The 18,059-nt window shown below is 52.3% G+C and overlaps 1 protein-coding gene across 4 annotated transcripts in view; it reads right to left on the bottom strand.

Moving 5' to 3' along the window:
- Positions 1-3,132, bottom strand: part of KMT5B (lysine methyltransferase 5B) — a 53,575-nt gene extending 50,443 nt beyond the window's left edge. The window contains exon 1 of one of the 4 annotated variants that reach the window (XM_044260050.1): positions 3,114-3,132. The gene's annotated coding sequence lies outside the window, so the exon portion shown is untranslated. Of the gene's footprint in view, positions 1-1,465; positions 1,628-2,059; positions 2,161-2,336; positions 2,433-3,113 lie in introns of those variants that run through there. The other 3 variants (XM_044260047.1, XM_044260048.1, XM_044260049.1) reach the window with 3 other exon arrangements.
- Positions 3,133-18,059: the final 14,927 nt, after the last annotated feature.

Below are 18,059 nucleotides of genomic sequence, written 5' to 3'. Positions count from 1 at the left end.
CCTTCACATCATATTCTGCTATAAACCCCAACCTTCCATCCCACCCCAGCCCGCCCCAGTAAGCCCACCGGTATCTGGTTCAAGGACAGAAAGCAGTTCAGTGTGCGTCTGATAAGACAGATGAACAATGATGAACAGCAAGAGAGCACTTGGAAATGACTTTGAAAGAGTCTGGTTTCAAAGTTCATGGGTACAAAATTGAGCCCTCCTCTCTGGAAGACTAAGTATCCATAATAATCCTTTTACTCTCAAACTAAGTTGCTTTGTGAATAACAACCATGTTTTAAAATAACATCAGAAAGGACATATTTCAAAAAACTAAATACAAGCTTTGAAGCTCTGTAACCTGGAGATTAACAAATTCACTTTCATCAAATGCCTACTAAGCACCTACTTGGCACCTGCGCAAGGCAGAGGAAGTAAGTAATAACCCAACCGCTGGTTCACAAAAAACCTGAAGGGACAGGCAAATAACCAAATAAAATGCCAAGTAACCACTGTTCAGGGAACGCAGAGGAAGTGTGGTCCTCCAGAGTGGGCCAGTCTTTGCAGAGAACTTTCTCACTGGACCTTTCTGACGGATGGGGTGGGGGGTGGGGGGGGCGGGCAGGGGGCAGAGCCGGGCTAGGAATGCGGACAAACGGCGCCAGGCATGGGAAGCTCGTTGCATTACAGCCTGGGAAAGGGAGAGTAGAACGTATAATGCTTAAAGAGTACGAACTGGAAAATGGGCCGGGAGTTTCCCCACATGCTGGGATTAAAGCGTCTGTGGACTTTACTCTGCGAATATAGGGAGCTCCGACCCGGACGGGGCCACACCTGTGTTTCAAGTTGCCAAACGTTCGGCTACAAAGTAAACTTGTATCCACAGCAAGTAACTCTTTACGTACGTGTCATTTCAATATATACAAGTTACCCACGACTATTTCAGACAAAAATGATTTCTCCCCGCCCTTTCCGAAACACTTATGCTTCTACAACTAGTCATCAGAACTGACAGCCGTGTTCTCCGTGTCAAAAACGACAGGAAAAAGCTCCAGCCGGCAACTGCTTCCTCTGACGATCCTACGGCCGCCTTCCGACCACGTTTAGTCACACTTTGACAAAGTTTAAAGTAGCTTAAGTGTCAAAGTGTAAAACGGACCTGATGCAAAGTCACAATCACGACCGACCAGTTCATCCGCCCGCTACTCTACATAAGACCTCCCCGCGAGGCCGAATTCCACTTTTCTAAAAAATCCTCTTTAAGGAACACACGTTCACTCCTTAGTAACCCCAGTTTCCCCACTCGCGGGATCGGAAGCGACAGCTCCTGAACCGGGTCAAAGGAGCCCGGCGACAGAAAGAGAGCCGCTTCCTCCGGTCCAACGCGCTTCTACACCAATCTCGCAAGCCGGATCCCGCGGTCGCCACGAAAACACGGTCCCCACCCCCCTCAGGTGGGAGCGACGCCGATCCCCATCACCTCCGGGCGTGCAGACGGACGACCGCCACTCTGCGGGACGGCGGGGACCGAGGGGACCCGGGGCGCGGGAGGCGAGCCGCGGCCCGAGGCCGGCGCCGCTGTCAGGGGAGGGACGGGGAGGGTGCGGGACGGGCCCCGGAGGAGACCTGGAACGAGGCTCGAGCCCAAACAAAAACAAGCCGAAGCGGAGCGCGGCAGAGGTAGCAGATTGGGCGAGCCCGATCACGGCTGCCCATTGGAGAAGAGGGAAAACAGAGTCCCCCAATCGCGAGCGGCGGGGCTGCTCCCCTCGTGCGGCCGCGGGCCGCCCCGGCGCTTCCCGGCCCCGCGCTGCCCGGTGGCCGCTACCGCTCCCTTCCGGCGGCGGCGCCCACTGCAAGGCCCGCGCCCCCGCCGCCGCCGCCGCCGTCCGCCGCCGCCCGCCGCCGCCGCGTCGCGCCCCTCCCCCGGCCGCCGCCCCCCCCCCCGCGCCCCGGCCCCCGGCCCCCGCCCGGCCCGGCGCCCCCGCTCCCGCCGGCCCGCCCCCAGCCCGCCGCCGCCGCCGCCGCCGCCCGGCGCCCCCGCACGCCCGCGCCGCGCCCGCCCCCCGCTCACCGCCGGGCGCCGCCCGCTGCTCCTCGGGGCGCAACGCGGCCCCGCGGCCCGGCCGCTGCGCTGGGGGGTCCGCGCTGCCGGGCGGCACTTCCCCGGCCCCCCAAAAAATTAATCACCAAAAAATAATTCCCGAGAAAAATGGAGAGTAAAATCCAAGATGGCGGCGCCCGCCGCAGCACCGCCCGCTCCATCCGCTGTCGGGAAATAAGTCCCAGCCGCGGCCGGAGCCCCCCGCCCCCACCGCGCCGCGCCCCCGCGTCCCCGCGCCCGGCCTCACCTCGCCTCTCGCGCGGCCGCGGCGTCCCCAAGGCCGCCTTCGCCGGGGGTCCGCGTCCCGGGTCCTGGCGCCGCGCGCGCCGCCTCCGATGTCCGAGCGCCCTCACCTCATAGCCCCGGAGCCTCGCCTCCCGCGCCGCAGACGCGTCGCCGCCCCCGGTGAGCCGTCCGGACGCCGCCCGGGAACGGTGGAAGGACACGAAAAGGAGTGCCCTCGGCCGGGCGGAGGGACACCAGCCGGCTCGCGCCACCCCTGCCGCCTCTGTTGCTTTTACGGGACGCGCGGAGGGGGGGAGCGGGGGAGGCGGAGAAACACGGAAAAGAAACGAGTTCCTCGCTGGGTGCTCGCGGCGGCGGAGGGACAAAAAGCGAATTTGGGGAGAGCCGAAAGAGCCGTGAGGGGCCGTCGCCTCGCGTCGCCCGCGGCGGAGGGATCCGTGCTGAGGGTCGGCAGGGATCCCTCCGCCCCTCGCTGCCCTTTAAATCGCGGCTGGAGGCGGCGTCGCTGCGCGCCCCTCGGGCGCCTCCCCGGCTCCGGACGGCTCCTGGGCGCAGTTGCACCCGCGGGGGACGGCTCCCGACCCTGGGCTAGGGGCAGCGCCGGGGGACGCGCGGGCCCCTCGGCCGCTGCGTGTGCCGGCGGCCCCGAGGGGAGGCGGCCTCCACGGAGGCGAGCGTCTTTGTTGTGGGAGTGGGTGTCGTCGGGCGCGGATCCACCCTTACCGTGTGGGCCGCCCGCCCGGAGGGAGGAGGGAGGGGGCAGCGAGCGCGCACTCACCGGGCCACTGGCTCCCCGGTGTCAGCCGGCCGTCCCCTGAGCACCTACTGTGTGCCTGCCGGCCTCTCCGAGAACCAGGGCTACTTCCGCTTCCCTCCCTCGTTGGGCAGTGCCCGCGCCCGAGCTGCGGCCGCACCCCCGTCCCGGACCTGGGGCAGGTGCGGAAGATGCCCAGGGTCCGGCACGCTCCAGGCGCTGAGCTGTGGGAAGAGGGCGAAGCGTGCGAAGCGCCGCCCTTTGGGTCCTGCAGCCTGATAACAATGGCTACAGAGTATCAGTAATGAGAGTAACGTGTGGACAGTCTGTATTGGACGGTGGGCACCGTTCTCAGCGTTTTGGTGCCGGATCTCATCGACTCTTCACAACCACCCCCAGGAGGTGAGGACCGTTGTGGTTCTTCCTCACACGTAGGGAAACTGAGGCAGGTTGGGTGACCCCCAGGACAGCGAGTCGGGACTTGAGCCAGAGCCCTCATCCAGTTCCCCGGGTGAGAAATGAAGACCCGCAGAAGTTAAGTTGCCAACGATGGCAGAGGCACCGAGATGGTGCCTGAAGGTGTCCCCTTGGGCAGTGGAGACAGGAAGGGTAGGTTGCAGTATGTTAGGGGAAAGGGGTGGTTAGGAAATGTGGAACCAGTAAGTGCAAAGTGCTGGTGGGAAGGGGAGGGAAGGGGAGAGGAGAGCTGGGAAAAGGCTCCTACGGGCTAGAGGGCCTCGTGGATAGATGGATTCCAGGAAGAGCCCTGTTTCTGCCTTGGTTTCTCCTTATCCCCAGGGCCTGGCACAGAAGAGGCACACCATAAAGGATGATTCAGGGGAGATGGGGAGATTGTGGATGATAGCAAGGACTGTGGTCCAACTAACCCCAACACATGTGCTTACCCCATTTGCCCTCCTTGACCTTGGGTAGGAGACATGGTGCTTATTCCTTCCACATATGGGAAACTGAGGCACAGTGATTTGCCAAGAGCGTGTGTGTGTGTGTGTGTGTGTGTGTGTGTGTGTGTAACAGGCAGACAGGGGGTTTAGATCTTCCAAATCAAAGCTCCTCCCATTGTGGGCACCTGCTTTCCCCACTTCCCCCTCTGGAAGCCAGTTGGGGTTGGAGTCTCACCATCCCCCAGATAAAGCAGACCCAGGCACATAGGCTGGGTCTGGATCCGAATTCCCTTTGCCCTGTCCCTCTTGCAGACACAACTAGCAAATGATTGCTTTGGTTTTGTTAGTTTCGGATTTATCACTAAACGTTCTTTCCCAGATTTTTATAGCGCTTGGCTCCAAATACTCCAATTACATCCCAGAAACACTGAAATTGCCTTTGCCACCCCCTCCCCCACGGGATGTCCACAGGAGACATGCAATGGGAAACGCAAAGGAAAATGAGGGAAACCCATCTGCTTGCGATGGGCAGCCTCAGCCTTGTGTTGGTCTTGATGCCCAGGCCTCAAGCCCAACCATGCCTGAGCAGCCCTTCACAGCCCCGGGCACTAGTGTCCTCCCCATTCCAAGCTTTCCAGAGTTCACCCCAACACAGATCCCTGGGACTGACACTCAAGTCCCAACTCCTATAAAGCCCCCAGACTCCCCAGATGCTGGCACACTCCACTTATTCATGGCTCGGGGTCAGGCCAGGTGTTCTGGGCAGTGACTTGCAAGGGAGCAGGCCAGGCCTACAGCCCAGCAGGGAAGAGAGAGTAGATCCCAGCACAGCATCCTCTCAGGCTCCCCAGGTCCAGATCTGCCTCTCCCCCAACCCCCTGCACTGCTGCCTACTCAGGGTGGGCCGGAGCTCTTGGCACAGCTGAATCAGGGCTCAGGACATTGATGGAGCCCAGATCAAGGGTGGCTAGGGCTAAGCTGGGCAGAGGGCACAGCCCAGAGCCATCCTCCTGGGGGAGTCTGGAAATTTGACTTCCCCACTGTGAGCCTGGCCAGCTGGAGGCTTCCTGCTGGCAACTGGATGGAGGACAGGAAGTCCTGTGGCCAGGCACCTGCCCAGCCCCCATGTGACAGGAGCCATTGGCATTTACACTGTGAAGCCTCTGGATGCCCCAAAGTGGAAGTGCTAAGCCACAGAGGCAGTGGGGCCCCCACCAGGCCTGGACAGATGGAAAGATATTAAAGAGGCTAAAGAAAGACTAAGTTGGCGGAAGGGGCCTGGCCAGCCTGGAGCCGTCCTGGGAGCCGCACCCTTGGCGGGGCACTGGCTGAGGCTACCCAGCCTGTTCCGGTCCTCCCAGCAGGACCCAGGGGCACACCACAGAGACCCAGCCTGGTCCCACCGACCCTGCGTCACTCTCTAATTTCCCTTCTTCAAATGCCAGGTTCACCCAGTGACTGGCTGGAGGGGATTTGCTTGGTGGAATCTCGTTCCCACAGGGAGGGCCCGCCGGTCACCCTGACCCCAGAATTCTGGGCTGGGTGGCAGTGGCTTCTTGTAAATTGCTATCTTGACTTGTGGACTCCGCCCATGTGTCTCACTGGCCCCCACCCCTGCCCAGAAGACAGGTGTCCAAGACTACTGGGAGAAGGGCAGAGGGCAAACCCAGGCCCATGCCAGTGACCTGTCTGGGCCAGCTACCTGAGCACCACGAGGCTCCCTGCACCATCCTTGCCTTCCCTGCTCTCACACTGCTCCCCTCTCCTTTGATAGATGAGGACACCCAGCCTCTGGAAGGTCAGGTGACCTGCCCAAGGCCACAGAGTCAACAGCAGCAAAGACTTTATGGCCGCTTCCAGCAGGGGCACTAGTCTACCCCGGGTCTGAATCCCAGCTCCACGACTTCCCAGCCATGTGATCTGGGGCCAGTGACGCGGCCTGTCTACACCCCACCCCTTACACTGTGAAACGTGGCGGTCCCCGGATCTGCCCAGAACTCATTCATGTCTTTCCAGTCATTCATCTAGTTGACGCCCGAATTCTGATCTCCAGCCTGGCCCCCTCCTCTGAACTCTGACTCCACCCCTTAGGTACTTAACAGACATCTCATAGATGGCGTGGCTAAAACACACACACACACGCACGCATGCACATGTGCACACTCACAGCTCTCAGACCCTCTTCCCGTTGCTCAGGGCCAGTAGCTAATTTTCATTCTCCATCACCAGCCTTTGTGGCTTTCTCTCCGTAGCACACATCTTACTTATTCATCCTGTCTACTGGCCGTCTGTCCCTTCCAGGCTATTAGACGCACCTTGAGGGCAGGAGCCCTTGTCTGCCTTGTTCATGCTGGGCTGCATCTCCAGCATCCAGAATAGTGCCTCGGGTTGCTGACCTGCCAGGCTCAAAACACGAAGGGCAACGCTAACCTTTAGCAGTTGACCTGGTCCCCAACACCGCCAAAAAGAAGCCCAACTCTGGTGACCCCTGTCCTCACACACGCTTAGAAGTGAACACAGAAAGGACCGATGGCAGCTGAAAAACGGGTTTCCTCAAGGGCAGGAAAAGCTTAATCATACTATTTTTTTAATAATTTCGAATTTACAGGAAGTTTCCACATATAATACAAAGAAGTATCCGTCCCGAGCGATCTGCCTGTAGGTCGCGACCCGGATGCTCCATGACTCGAGAGCACGTTAGGGGGTATTTCCTTCCAGCTGAGATTTCCTTCCAGGAAACCAGACCCCAGGGATCAATGTCAAGAAATCACATCCAGGGGCGCCTCAGTGGCTCAGTGGTTAAGTGTCTGCCTCTGGCTCAGGTCATGATTCCAGGGTCCTGGGATCGAGCCCCACATGGGGCTCCCTGCGCAGCGGGGAGTCTGCTTCTCCTTCTCCAGCTCCCCCTGCTTGTGTTCCCTTTCTCAGTATCTATGTCATAAATAAATTAAAAATCTTAAAAAAAAATCACATCCATAGGGGGTTGTCATTTGATCTTGGGATCCCATTCAGATCTTCCCAGTGACAATAATAATGCCCTTTGTAGCAAGGGAACCCATCCAGAATCTGAGTTTCCTTGGTTGTCAAGTCTCCTCAACTTCCTTCTGGAACATTCCTCCCTCTCTCTTTGACTTGCATGCCCTTGGCACTCCTGAAGTTTACAGACGAGTCATTTTGTAGTACGTCCTTCCATCACAGTTTTTCAGATGTTCCTTATGGTTCGATTAAGGTCAAGAATCGTTGAGAGGAATGTCGCGGGAGTGAGGCTGAGATCTCAGCGCGTCCTATCGCTTAGGCGGAGGATTTCAGTTTGCCCCATAAATGATGATGTTCACTTGGGTCACCTGATGAAGGGATGTCTGCCAAGTCTCTCTGCTGGGGAGTCACTAGTTCTCCCTTTGGACTCTGGAAAGGTGTGTAAGGGGATGCAAACACCATATTCCTCATCAAACCTGCAATGTATTTATGTATTTATGTCAGTATGACTTATGGGTTCCTATTTATTTCAGTAGGTTATAATCTGATCTTCTCTCTCCCTTTCCTTCCTCTCCCTTTCTTCAAGATTTTTTGGGCAGCTTCACTTATAGTAGCCCGAAACTGATCACAGCGCAAATACCCACCAGCAAATGAATGGGTAGACAAAGTGGGGTCCCTCCCTGCGCTGAAATCCTACAGAAATAAGGACAAATGAATTGCAACATGGGCGAATTTCAAAAGCATTATGTTGAGGGAAGAGATGCGAGAAACCATAGAGTACAGACTGATTTCAAATATGTGGTGTCCTAGGGCGCCTGGGTGGCTCAATGGGTTGAGCCACTGCCTTCGACTCCGGTTATGGTCTTGGGGTCCTGGAATTGAGTCCCGCATCGGGCTATCTGCTCAGCAGGGAGCCTGCTTCCCCCTCTCTCTCAGCCTGCGTCTCTGCCTACTTGTGATCTCTTTCTGTCAAGTAAATTAAAAAAAAAAATAAAAACAAATATGTAGTGTCCTAGAACAGAAAAAAACAAACCTATAGGGATAGAAATCTGGAGTCATTTGCCTCTGGGTAGGTGGGAGAAACTTCCGGTACAATGGCAACATTCTGTTTTGGAGGGTGGTTACCTGAGGATGTGGGCTTGGGAAGACTCTGGGCCAGATGTCTGAGTTCTGCATGTGAATTATACACTCAAAAGAGGAGGGAGGGGGCACCAAGGTGGCTCACACCTGTCTACAGGTCCCTTAAGCCTCTGCCTTCGGCTCAGGTCATGATTCCAGGATCCTGGAATCAAGTCCCCGCATCAGTCTTTCTGCTCAGCGGGGGTCTGCTTCTCCCTTTCCCTCTACTGCTTCCCTGCTTATGCTCTCTCTCTCTCTCTCTCTCAAATAAATAAATAAAATCTTAAAAAAAAAAAAAAAAAGACAGCAGGAAGGAAATCTCAAGGGAAAAAGAATTGAACCAGGTGACTGTGAGAATGCCTCTCCGGTTTTTAATGTGACTTGTCTCTCGACTGAGTACATTTTGCAAAATAGCTTTTTTTTGCAAAACTGCTCCTGGGAATGACCCAGGTTCAACGGGAGGCTCAGGGTCCAAAGCCCAGGTGAGGGAGAGGAAGATTCTTGCTCCTTCCTCCCTTCCCTGCGCTGTCAGAGCGGGCTGTGGCTGAGTGATAGGGAAAGGGAAGGAAAAAGTGCTCCTGCCTCTGATGGACGTGATAGAAGCTTCTCCCAGCAGGTGAGCCTCCCCGCGCCCCCACATCCCCACCCTGCAAGCCTTTGGGGCCCCTCCTACCTCCCTGTCTGGACTGGAATCCTCCAGCCAATTTTCAGTTGACCTTGACAGTCTCTGGCCGGAGATCTTGTGTCATAAGGGTTTGCCCTGTTTCATTACCCTTAATTCCCTTGTCATACCTCACGGATACACTGTAGGCTATTGGCTTGTTCCCTCCTAAATTCCTAGGGGTGGTGTTTCCTGAGTCAAAAGTAGAGATGGCCGGGGAGAGAAGGTGAGATAGGGCCAAGGCTCTGGCAATTGGTGCGAAGGCCCTAGCTTCAGAGTTGGGGGGCTTAGGGATCAGTTCCAGATCCCTTCACCAAAGGGGAAAGGAGGGGTTTTGGCTATCTCTCCTTGAGAGCATTTTTAATTTACCTTTTTTTTTTTCCCTTTAAGTAATCTCGACACCTAACGTGGGACTCGAACTCACAACCCTGAGATCAAGAGTCACACGTTCTTTCCACGGAGGCACCTCTGTGAGATCATTCTTGCTCTTCAATCAAAGAGTCAAAGAAACAGGACAGCACTCCCTTCCCTTGAGCCCACCGAAAGGATAAGCAACAGAGAATCAGAATCTTTCTTTGTCCCCTCCGTCCACAAGCACCAAATCCCTTCCCCAGGCCTCAGGCGTTGCCGGCTGCCGTGCCCAGGCCCTGGCAGGGACCCTCAGGAGACTAGACCCTGAGCTCGGTTGGGGGCTGCAAGTTGCCGCTGAGCCAGCTGGGGGAGGGAGGGAGAACTTGCTGGAGAGATGGAAGGCGGGGCCGACAGGCTGGTCCACCGGGCAGGTGGGTGGGGGTCCAACGAGTTCCCAGGGTGTGGGAGCAGCAGGCGGTGGCTCCGCGGGTCGGGTCAGGCGCACAGGTCCCTCCCACACCCCCAGCGCCACAGGTGGCTGCAGCCACCGCCGTCCAAGCCCCTGGCATCCTGCAGCTGAGGCTCTGAAGGCAGAACTGGTTGTGCAGGATCGCGTTCCAGCCGGATCCCAGGCACAGACTCCGTGTAGGGTAGATCTCTGCACCAAGGGCTTTGACCCGAGCACAGGAGAATGCTTCCATCCGGACAGGGCTCAGCTCAGAGGGAGTGGACGGTCTCCTCATTTGCAGTCGTTTCCTGTGGCTTCAAACAACAGATGATTCTCTCACAGCTCTGGAGGCCCCAAGTCCCAAAGCAAGGTGTTGACAGGGCGCTTCCTCCAGAAGCTTCGGGGAGGATCCCTCCCGCCTCTTCCGGCTGCTGGGGGCCCCGGGCGCTCCGGGGCTCACCGAGGCGTCCCTCTGGACTCTGCCTCTGTCTTCACACGGCCCGTCCTCTGTGAGGCTCTCTGTGTCAAATCCCCCTTACCTTTTTCTTATGACACGTGTCGTTGGATTCCGGGCCCACCAGGAGAATCCAGAATGGTCTCGTCTGGAGAGCCGTAACTTGAAATTCCAAATTAGGTCACATTTGCAGGCTCTGAGGATAAGGACATGGACACACCTTTTCGGGGGGGGGGCACCCCATTCATCGCACTCCAGCACTGTTCATTTTGATGCCCACATTGTCCCGGATTCACACTGGCTTCTGTCCCCTTTTACATGCCTCCATGGTTCTCTGGCCCTCAGCCCCAGGAACAGTCGTTTCTCCAAGGAGCTCTGGCTCGTGTCTGGGCAGCCGAGCTTTGGGTTCCAGGCATTTCCCAGGGCCATCGTCGCGCTGCTCTCTGGCCTCTCAGTGGACCAAGAGAATGTGTCTGTCTATGAGTCTACATGCACACACACATATCATGTGCAAGCATTTGTGTGTGTAAAATATATATATATATATTTATGCACACATTTATACCTATTTATTTTTTTAAAATATTTTATTTATTTATTTTAGAGAGAAAGAAAGGGAGAGAGAGTGTGTGTGCATGAGCGAGGGGGAGGGATAGGGAGCGGGGACAGGGAGCGAGAATCATGAGCAGACTCCAGGCTGAGCTAGGAGCCCAACCCGGGCTTGGATCTCACAACCCTGAGGTCATGACCTGAGCTTGAAATCAAGAGTCGCACGCTTAACCAACTGAGTCACACCCAGGTGCCTCTACACTTATATTTCATTTTTTTAAAAGATTTTATTTATGTATTTGAGAGAGAGAGAGAGCATGGGTGGGGGAAGGGCAGAGGGAGAGGGAGATGCAGACTCCTGGATGAGCAGGGAGCGTGTCATGGGGCTCCACCCCAGGACCCCTAAGCCAAAACAGACGCTTAACCGACTGAGCCACCTGGGCGCCCCATCTACATGTATATTTCTACATCTAGGTGTATAGAAGGTATTTGGGGGGTGCATTTGGTTAAGTGTCCGACTCGAACTCAGGTCTTGATGTGAGGGTTGTGAGTTCAGTCCCTGTGCTGGGCTCCACTTAAAAAATAACCCATCAAAATAAGAAAATAAGTAAGTAAACAAATAAATACGAATAAACACCGATTTCAGCCTAATTGCAATACAGCATTCCTGGTTCATTTTCATATTCTCCCTTCACCAACACTTAGAACCCATGACTAAGATCTTTGAGCTGTTACAATACCACGGACTGGGTGGCTTACACAACAGACACTTCTTTCTCCGGATTCCAGAGGCTGGGAAGCCCAAATCGAGGCCCCCGCAGATTGTGTGTCTGGTGAGGACCTGCTTCCTAGTTCACAGACGTCCTGTCCTGTCCTGTCCTCTTCTTGCTGTGGCCTCACGTGGCAGAAGGGACAAGGGAGCTCTCTGCTCTCTCCTTTGTGAGGACACTGATTCCATTCATGAGGGCTCCTCCCCTGTGTCCTAATCACCTCCCCAAAGCCCTGCCCCCAGTACGGACATACACTGGGAATTAGGTTTCTGTACATGAATTTTGGGGAGACACAAACATTTAGCCAATGGGGCTACCATTACTTACTTTGATTGCCCCAGGTTTGGCCAGTGGAATCCCCTTCACGCTGGCCCCTGTCCCCTTGGACATGTTCCTGTCATTCTTAGAATACTTCCTTACTTTGTGACGTCACAAGAAATCCTAGAATCAACTTGTACTTTCCCTGCCCCAGCTCTGAACCAGTCATTTCTCTAGGAAGGGTCGTTTCCTGTTAGTGCAGAATAGATTTGAAAGCAGGATTCTGATGCCAACCGAGCGTGTTTCCACGCGCCGATCGTAGCTCCTCGGCTGTGCTAGCAGACGCGGCCGACAGCGTGTGCCTTCGAGGCAGCTCACACACCTACACACACTATCTCGAATACAACTGTTACTGTCTCTATGTCATCTGTCCGTCAAAAACAAGGAGTTCAGTTCTATGTTCTTTTTTTTTTTTTTAAAGATTTTATTTATTTATTTGACAGAGAGAAATCACAAGTAGATGGAGAGGCAGGCAGAGAGAGAGAGGGAAGCAGGCTCCCTGCCAAACAGAGAGCCCGATGCGGGACTCGATCCCAGGACCCTGAGATCATGACCTGAGCCGAAGGCAGCGACTTAAGCCACTGAGCCACCCAGGCACTCCCTTCCCCACCAGGGAGAGACCCGACTCCCACTAACCTCAATAGAGGTACTTATTTGCTCAAGTCTAAAATACACAGAAGGTTGTGGATGTAATTTGCATTTCTCCGATGACTAAGGATGTTGAACGTTTTTGTTTTGTTTTGTTTTTTTGACGAGCTCATTGTCCATTGTGTATCTTTCTTTGGCAAAGCCTTTGTTCAGATCTTTGGCCAACTTTTTTAACTGGACTTTTTGTCTCATTGGGTGAGTATAAACTTTATTTGGATACAGGATGATATATGTTATATATATATGTATATATGTGTATGTGTATGATATATATAACCAATATATACCACTTTATTCTAATAAATTTGACAAGTTAGATAAGATGGGCATATTTCTTGAAAGACAAAAAAAAAAATACTATGAATAACCAAAGAAGAAATATGAAAATCTAAATAGCCCTATACCTATATCTATCAAAGTAATTGAATTCATTTTGACAAACTTTCTCTCCTTCTCATTCTCACTTTCTCACACGCACATGCACGCGCACACACACACACACACAGAGTCCAGGCCTAGATATCTTCACTGGTCAATTCTAGTTTTATTTAAGGAAGAAATAATGTAAGTCTTACACAAACCCCTTCAGAAAAAGAAGAGAAAGGAACACTTTCCAACTCATTCTATAAAGCTAGCTCAAGTCCAGGGCCATAGCTGGAAAAGCCATTCCAAGAAAATAAAGTTGCAAAACAACATCTCTCACGACACACACGTAAATACTCTTTTTTTTTCTTTTTTCAAATTAGAAAATGAATTTATTGCAATATAAGACCAAAGAGTTTGAAGCCATAGACAGGAAAATGTGTAACATACTTGGCGGGGGTGGGTGCGGGGGTCCTTTAGGAAATAGCCCAGCCATCACTGACGCTTGGAGCCAGATGCCAGCAATTCCACCACCGTGGTCCCCCTCCCCCAGCTCAGTGATGGTGGGGAACGGAGGTGAGGACACAGTGTGGATGAGGGTGGGGAAAGCGTCCTGACTGCAAACCTGTCGCCCTCCAGTCACTCCAGTAGGTAAGAGACGAGCCTGTGCATTCACTTGTTCATTCCACAAATATTTATGGACTGTCTCCTTTCCGCCAGAAACCCATGCTAAGTGCTAGGGATAAAAGAACAAAGGTGTCTAATTCTTGCTATCATGGTGCTTCCAGGCTCTTGGATGAGACAGAGCCAAAGCAAACTGACCCATCTGGAGAAGGGACAAGGCAGGGCTCTGCTGAGGAGGGTGGGGTTGCCGAGGCTGACCTGTTTCAGAGGCAGCCACAGCCCTATCTGGGGCTCCTGGGACCTCAGTGAGCACAGCTGCCAGGCCCTCCCTGGCCGTTCGCCCTGCAGGTGCTGGCCTACTCCTCCTTCTCCAAGAAGCGGTTCTCCTTCCCTTTCCCAGAGTCCAGAGCTTGTGTCGAAGAAACACCTGGTTAACAGAGCCCTGCAGGGACCGGGGAAAGGAGGCTCCAGGCAGAAGGCAGGAGGCAGGTGTTAGGAAGAGGGACTGGCTTCCTTCCCCTCAGTTCTGGCTGCCAGAGTGCTCAGCAGACAAGAAGGGCTGCCGGGAGGCGGAGCAAGCTCATCTTATGGCCGGGGGAGAGAGATCCTCCATGCAAGGATCCTTACTAATATATTAACAAAATAAACCCATCGATACATACGAAAGATAAAAATACAGAATGACAAAGTAGGGTTTAGTCCATGAATGCAAGATTAATTTAATACTGACAAAAATCAATACAATTCACTGTATTTACATACTGAAACATATGTCAACTAATTAAAATTAAAGGGAAAACCTATGTGACATTTTAATAGATATATTTAATAAGCATTTTACAGATTTCAGTACTTTGATGATTTAAAGGGAGAAGGAGGGGAAAGAAAACCGTCAGCAAATTAGGACTAGAAGAGAACTTGTTCAATCTTAAAAAGGCCGTCCTCAAAAAACCCACAGCTGACATCACACTTCATGGTTAAAAAGCATTAGGTTCTCTCTCTAGATCAGAAGCAAAGCTGTCCCAACTGGTAGATAGCATGATTGTTTACACAGAATATCACATAACAACAATGCATTAGTAGAACTGATATATGAATTTAGGGAAGTCACAGAACACCAGGTTGATGTAAAAAAATCAAGCATATTTCTCTAAACTGACTAGAAAAATTACAATAACATTAAATAGTTCGGGCTAAGTTTAACAAATCGTACGCTAGACCTGAATATCAGAAATTTCCAAACATATCTGAGAGAAATGAAAGAGAGTCTAAGGAAATGGAGAGAGATATCATATCATAATGGAGGAGAACCAACAACTCTGTTTAAGAAATGGGCAACAGATCTGAACAGATACCTCACCAAAGCACATATACAGATGGCAAATCAGCATTTGGAAATCTGGTTAAATAATGTGTCTTTTGGGAACTGTACACTGAAACAACAATGAGTAACTGCCCCCACCTCTTAGAATGGCTAAAATCCAAAAAGTTGACAATAGTAAATGTTGACAAGGATGTGGAGCAACAGGAACTCAAGAGTAAAGAGTGATACCGCCACTTTGCTAGATGCTTGGTAGTTTCTTACAAAACCAAACATCAGGGATACCTGGGTGGCTCAGTGGGTTAAGCCTCTGCCTTTGGCTCAGGTCATGATCTCAGGGTCCTGGGATCAAGCCCTGAATCTGGCTCTCTGCTCAGCGGGGACCCTGCTTCCCCCTCTCTCTGCCTGCCTCTCTGTCTACTTGTGATCTCTCTCTCTCTGTCAAATAAACAAATAAAATGTTTAAAAAAAAAAACCAAAACCAAACATCATTTTATCATACAATCCAGCAGTCACATGCCTTGGTATTTACCGGATTGAGTTGAAAACTTACGTCCACACAAAAACCTGTACAGGAATGCAGCTTTATTCAATCTCCAAAATCAGAAACAACCAAGATGTCATGCAACAGGCGTTAAGGAGGAAGAGACTGTGGTAGGTCCATACAATGGAGTGTCATTCAGTGATCAAAAGAAATGAGCTATTAGGTTACAAAAGTCATGGAAGAACCTTAAGTGCATACTGCTGGTGAAAGAAGCCAATGGAAAAAGGCCACATACTGTGTGATTCCAACTGTAAGACATTCTAGAAAAGATTAAACTGTAAACACAGGAATAAGATCCGTGGTTTCCAGGGATTTGGGGGAGTGGGGAAGGAGGTAGGGGCAGCAAGGGAACTGAGAGTGTGCAACTGCTCGGTGTATCACTGAGGCTGTGGATACAGAGAACACACAACACCAAGAGTGCCGCTTTCCAAAGGCCACTTGCTGCTTTCCAACAGTGTACGGGAGAAGAATGAGCCACAAACAAGTCAGCTTCAAGAGGGGGCAGGGGTCGGCAGTTGAGAAGACAGCTGCCCAGAACCGCTCCGCAGTTCTGTACATACTCTGTCTGTATTGTTATCTGCAGATAACAATCAACAAAGGAGTTGAAGGAGATTATAGATAAGCAAGATAAGTCTGAGAAAGCAGTATAGGATTTGTGGTTGAGTAAACACATTTAAAGGAATCATCTAATCTAATTAACTGCAGGTGATCTCTGGAGGAGGGGAGATAACAGAAAACAGAAGCAGGCGGCCGTCCACCCGGAGCCGGCGGGCGTTCCCAGCTGCTGGCTTCAGGGATGTGTATCATCCTACCGCATCAACAGAGGCCTGTTGCTGGTGCATGTTCAAGCCTGTTTGGTCAGTACATTGTTCTGAGGGACGGTTACACAAGGGGGAACCTTCATGTAAAGTATAGGCTTCAGTTAATAATAATGTATCAATGTTGGTTGATAGAATGCAAAAAATGTGCCACACTAATACAGGATGTTAGTAACAGGGGACACCCTGGGGCGGGGTGAGATGGGGGGTATACTGGAACTTTCGGTGTTCTCCTCAATTTTTCTGCAGCTCTAAAGCCGTTCTAAAAGAAATAAATTCGACTGGGCGCCTGGGTGGCTTAGTTGGTTATGCTTCTGACTCTTGGTTTCAGCTCAGGTCGTGATCTCGGGGTTGTAGGATGGAGCCCAACGTCAGGCCCCACGCTCAGCGGGGAGTCTGCTTGGGATTCTCTCTCCCTGTCCCTCTGCCCCTCCCCCTTAAATAAATAAATAAATAAATAAATCTCTAGGAAGAAAGAGAAGGAAAGAAAGAAAGAAAAAGAAAGAGAGAGAAAGAGTCGATTAATTTAAAAAACCAGCTGAACAAAGGAATTGAATTTACAGATCAGAAATGTCCTTTGTACCCAGCTGGTCTCCTGAATAAGGGTCACGTAAGCTCGGCAGTCTTCAGCGGGCTCCCTCATGCTGTGCCCCAGGGCTCGTAGAGCTAGCTGGTCTCCCAAGAGAAGAGAGCAGCTCTGGAAGGAAAGGCAGAAAGTCGAGACTGGGGAAGGGGTTGTCCCAGACAGAGCTTGAAGAACAGCCTCTTTTGTTGCTTTGTCTGTCCAGTTTCCTGTTCCCAACTCTGGGGCAGGCTGGCAGCCCTTTCCACCTGTGGGTTCCCTATGACATCCCCGAAATGGGACAATATGGTATCTACCTCAAAGAATGACAGTAGAGGTTGAGGGCATTCGTGTAGGGGCTTAGTGAATGTCAGCTCTCACTCAACTGTCAATGTTTCACATTCCAGTTCTTCTAATAAGGTCCTGCCTTGGGCCCTACCTGTTTTGATTTTTTTTTTAAATTTCTTATAATTAAGAGAGTCTTGGGTAAGATGAGAATATTCACCAAGGAGTGGTGAAGTTGGTGGGGGGCCACGGGCTGCAAGCTGGAGAAAGAGGATAGAAGACCAGAGCTCGGGGGGGACGGGGTCTGGGTCAGGCTGAAACGGGTTCAGCTGGGGTCTCGGCAAGCTTGAGGAGGGGGCTCTTGATCTGGCGCTCTTGACATCTGAGGCCAAATGATTCTTTGTCGCAGAGGCTGTTCTGTATATTGTCAGACGTTAACGTGTGTCCTATCCACTCCAGGCCCAGTCAGGACAAAAATGTCTCCAGACATGGCCCAAAAAATGCCCTCTGGGGACGAGGTCACTTCCAGTGAAGAGCCACTGGTTTAGAGAGTGGTTGTTTTGAGTTATGAGCTAATTTGGGGGCAGAGTAATTCCCGGGGGCAGGAAGGCCTGGGTGGGGCCATGGGAGTGGGTGGTGCCGATGGCAGCAGGAAGAGGCCCCAAGAGATCAACGGGTCAAAGTATCAGGAAGTTGCCCAGCTCTGGCAAGAAGGTGGCTTAAGATAACCTGAAAACTCATCTGCTCACAAACGCCCAGAAATGCTGAATAAAACATACTCAAAATCATTTCTAATGTACCACTGAGGTTTTTTAATTGATTGATTGTTTACTTAGACGCCATTTTATCTGGTTTGGTTTTGGTATACGCCTCCGTGAGATTTCACGGAAATCTTTGCGTAGTTGTGTAGATCTCGGCAAACACCACCACCACCACAGTGAGGGCTGGAACAGCTCCATCACCCCCAAAGTCACTATTGGCCTTTGTAGTCAATCCATCCCCTAAACCCTGGCAGCCCCTGCTCTGTTCCCCATCCTTCTCTAGAACGTCCCGGAAATGGAGTTCTTCAGTAAGTAACCTTTTGAGACTGGCTTGTTTCATAGTGCTTTGAGAAGTTTTCATGATGTCAATGCACCAAGAGTTGGTTCTTTTAGGCTGTAAACTAGTATTCCAGTGTGTGGCTGTTTATCCGTTTGCCTGTCTGCTCTCTGGTCAAGGACATTTGGGTTGTTTCTGATTTTTCACGACCACGAATAA

The sequence above is a fragment of the Neovison vison genome, chromosome 7, assembly GCF_020171115.1.
Source record: "Neovison vison isolate M4711 chromosome 7, ASM_NN_V1, whole genome shotgun sequence".
Lineage (NCBI taxonomy): Eukaryota > Metazoa > Chordata > Mammalia > Carnivora > Mustelidae > Neogale > Neogale vison.
The sequence above is the reverse complement of the archived record's forward strand: the minus strand, read 5'-3'. Positions and strand labels throughout refer to the sequence as shown.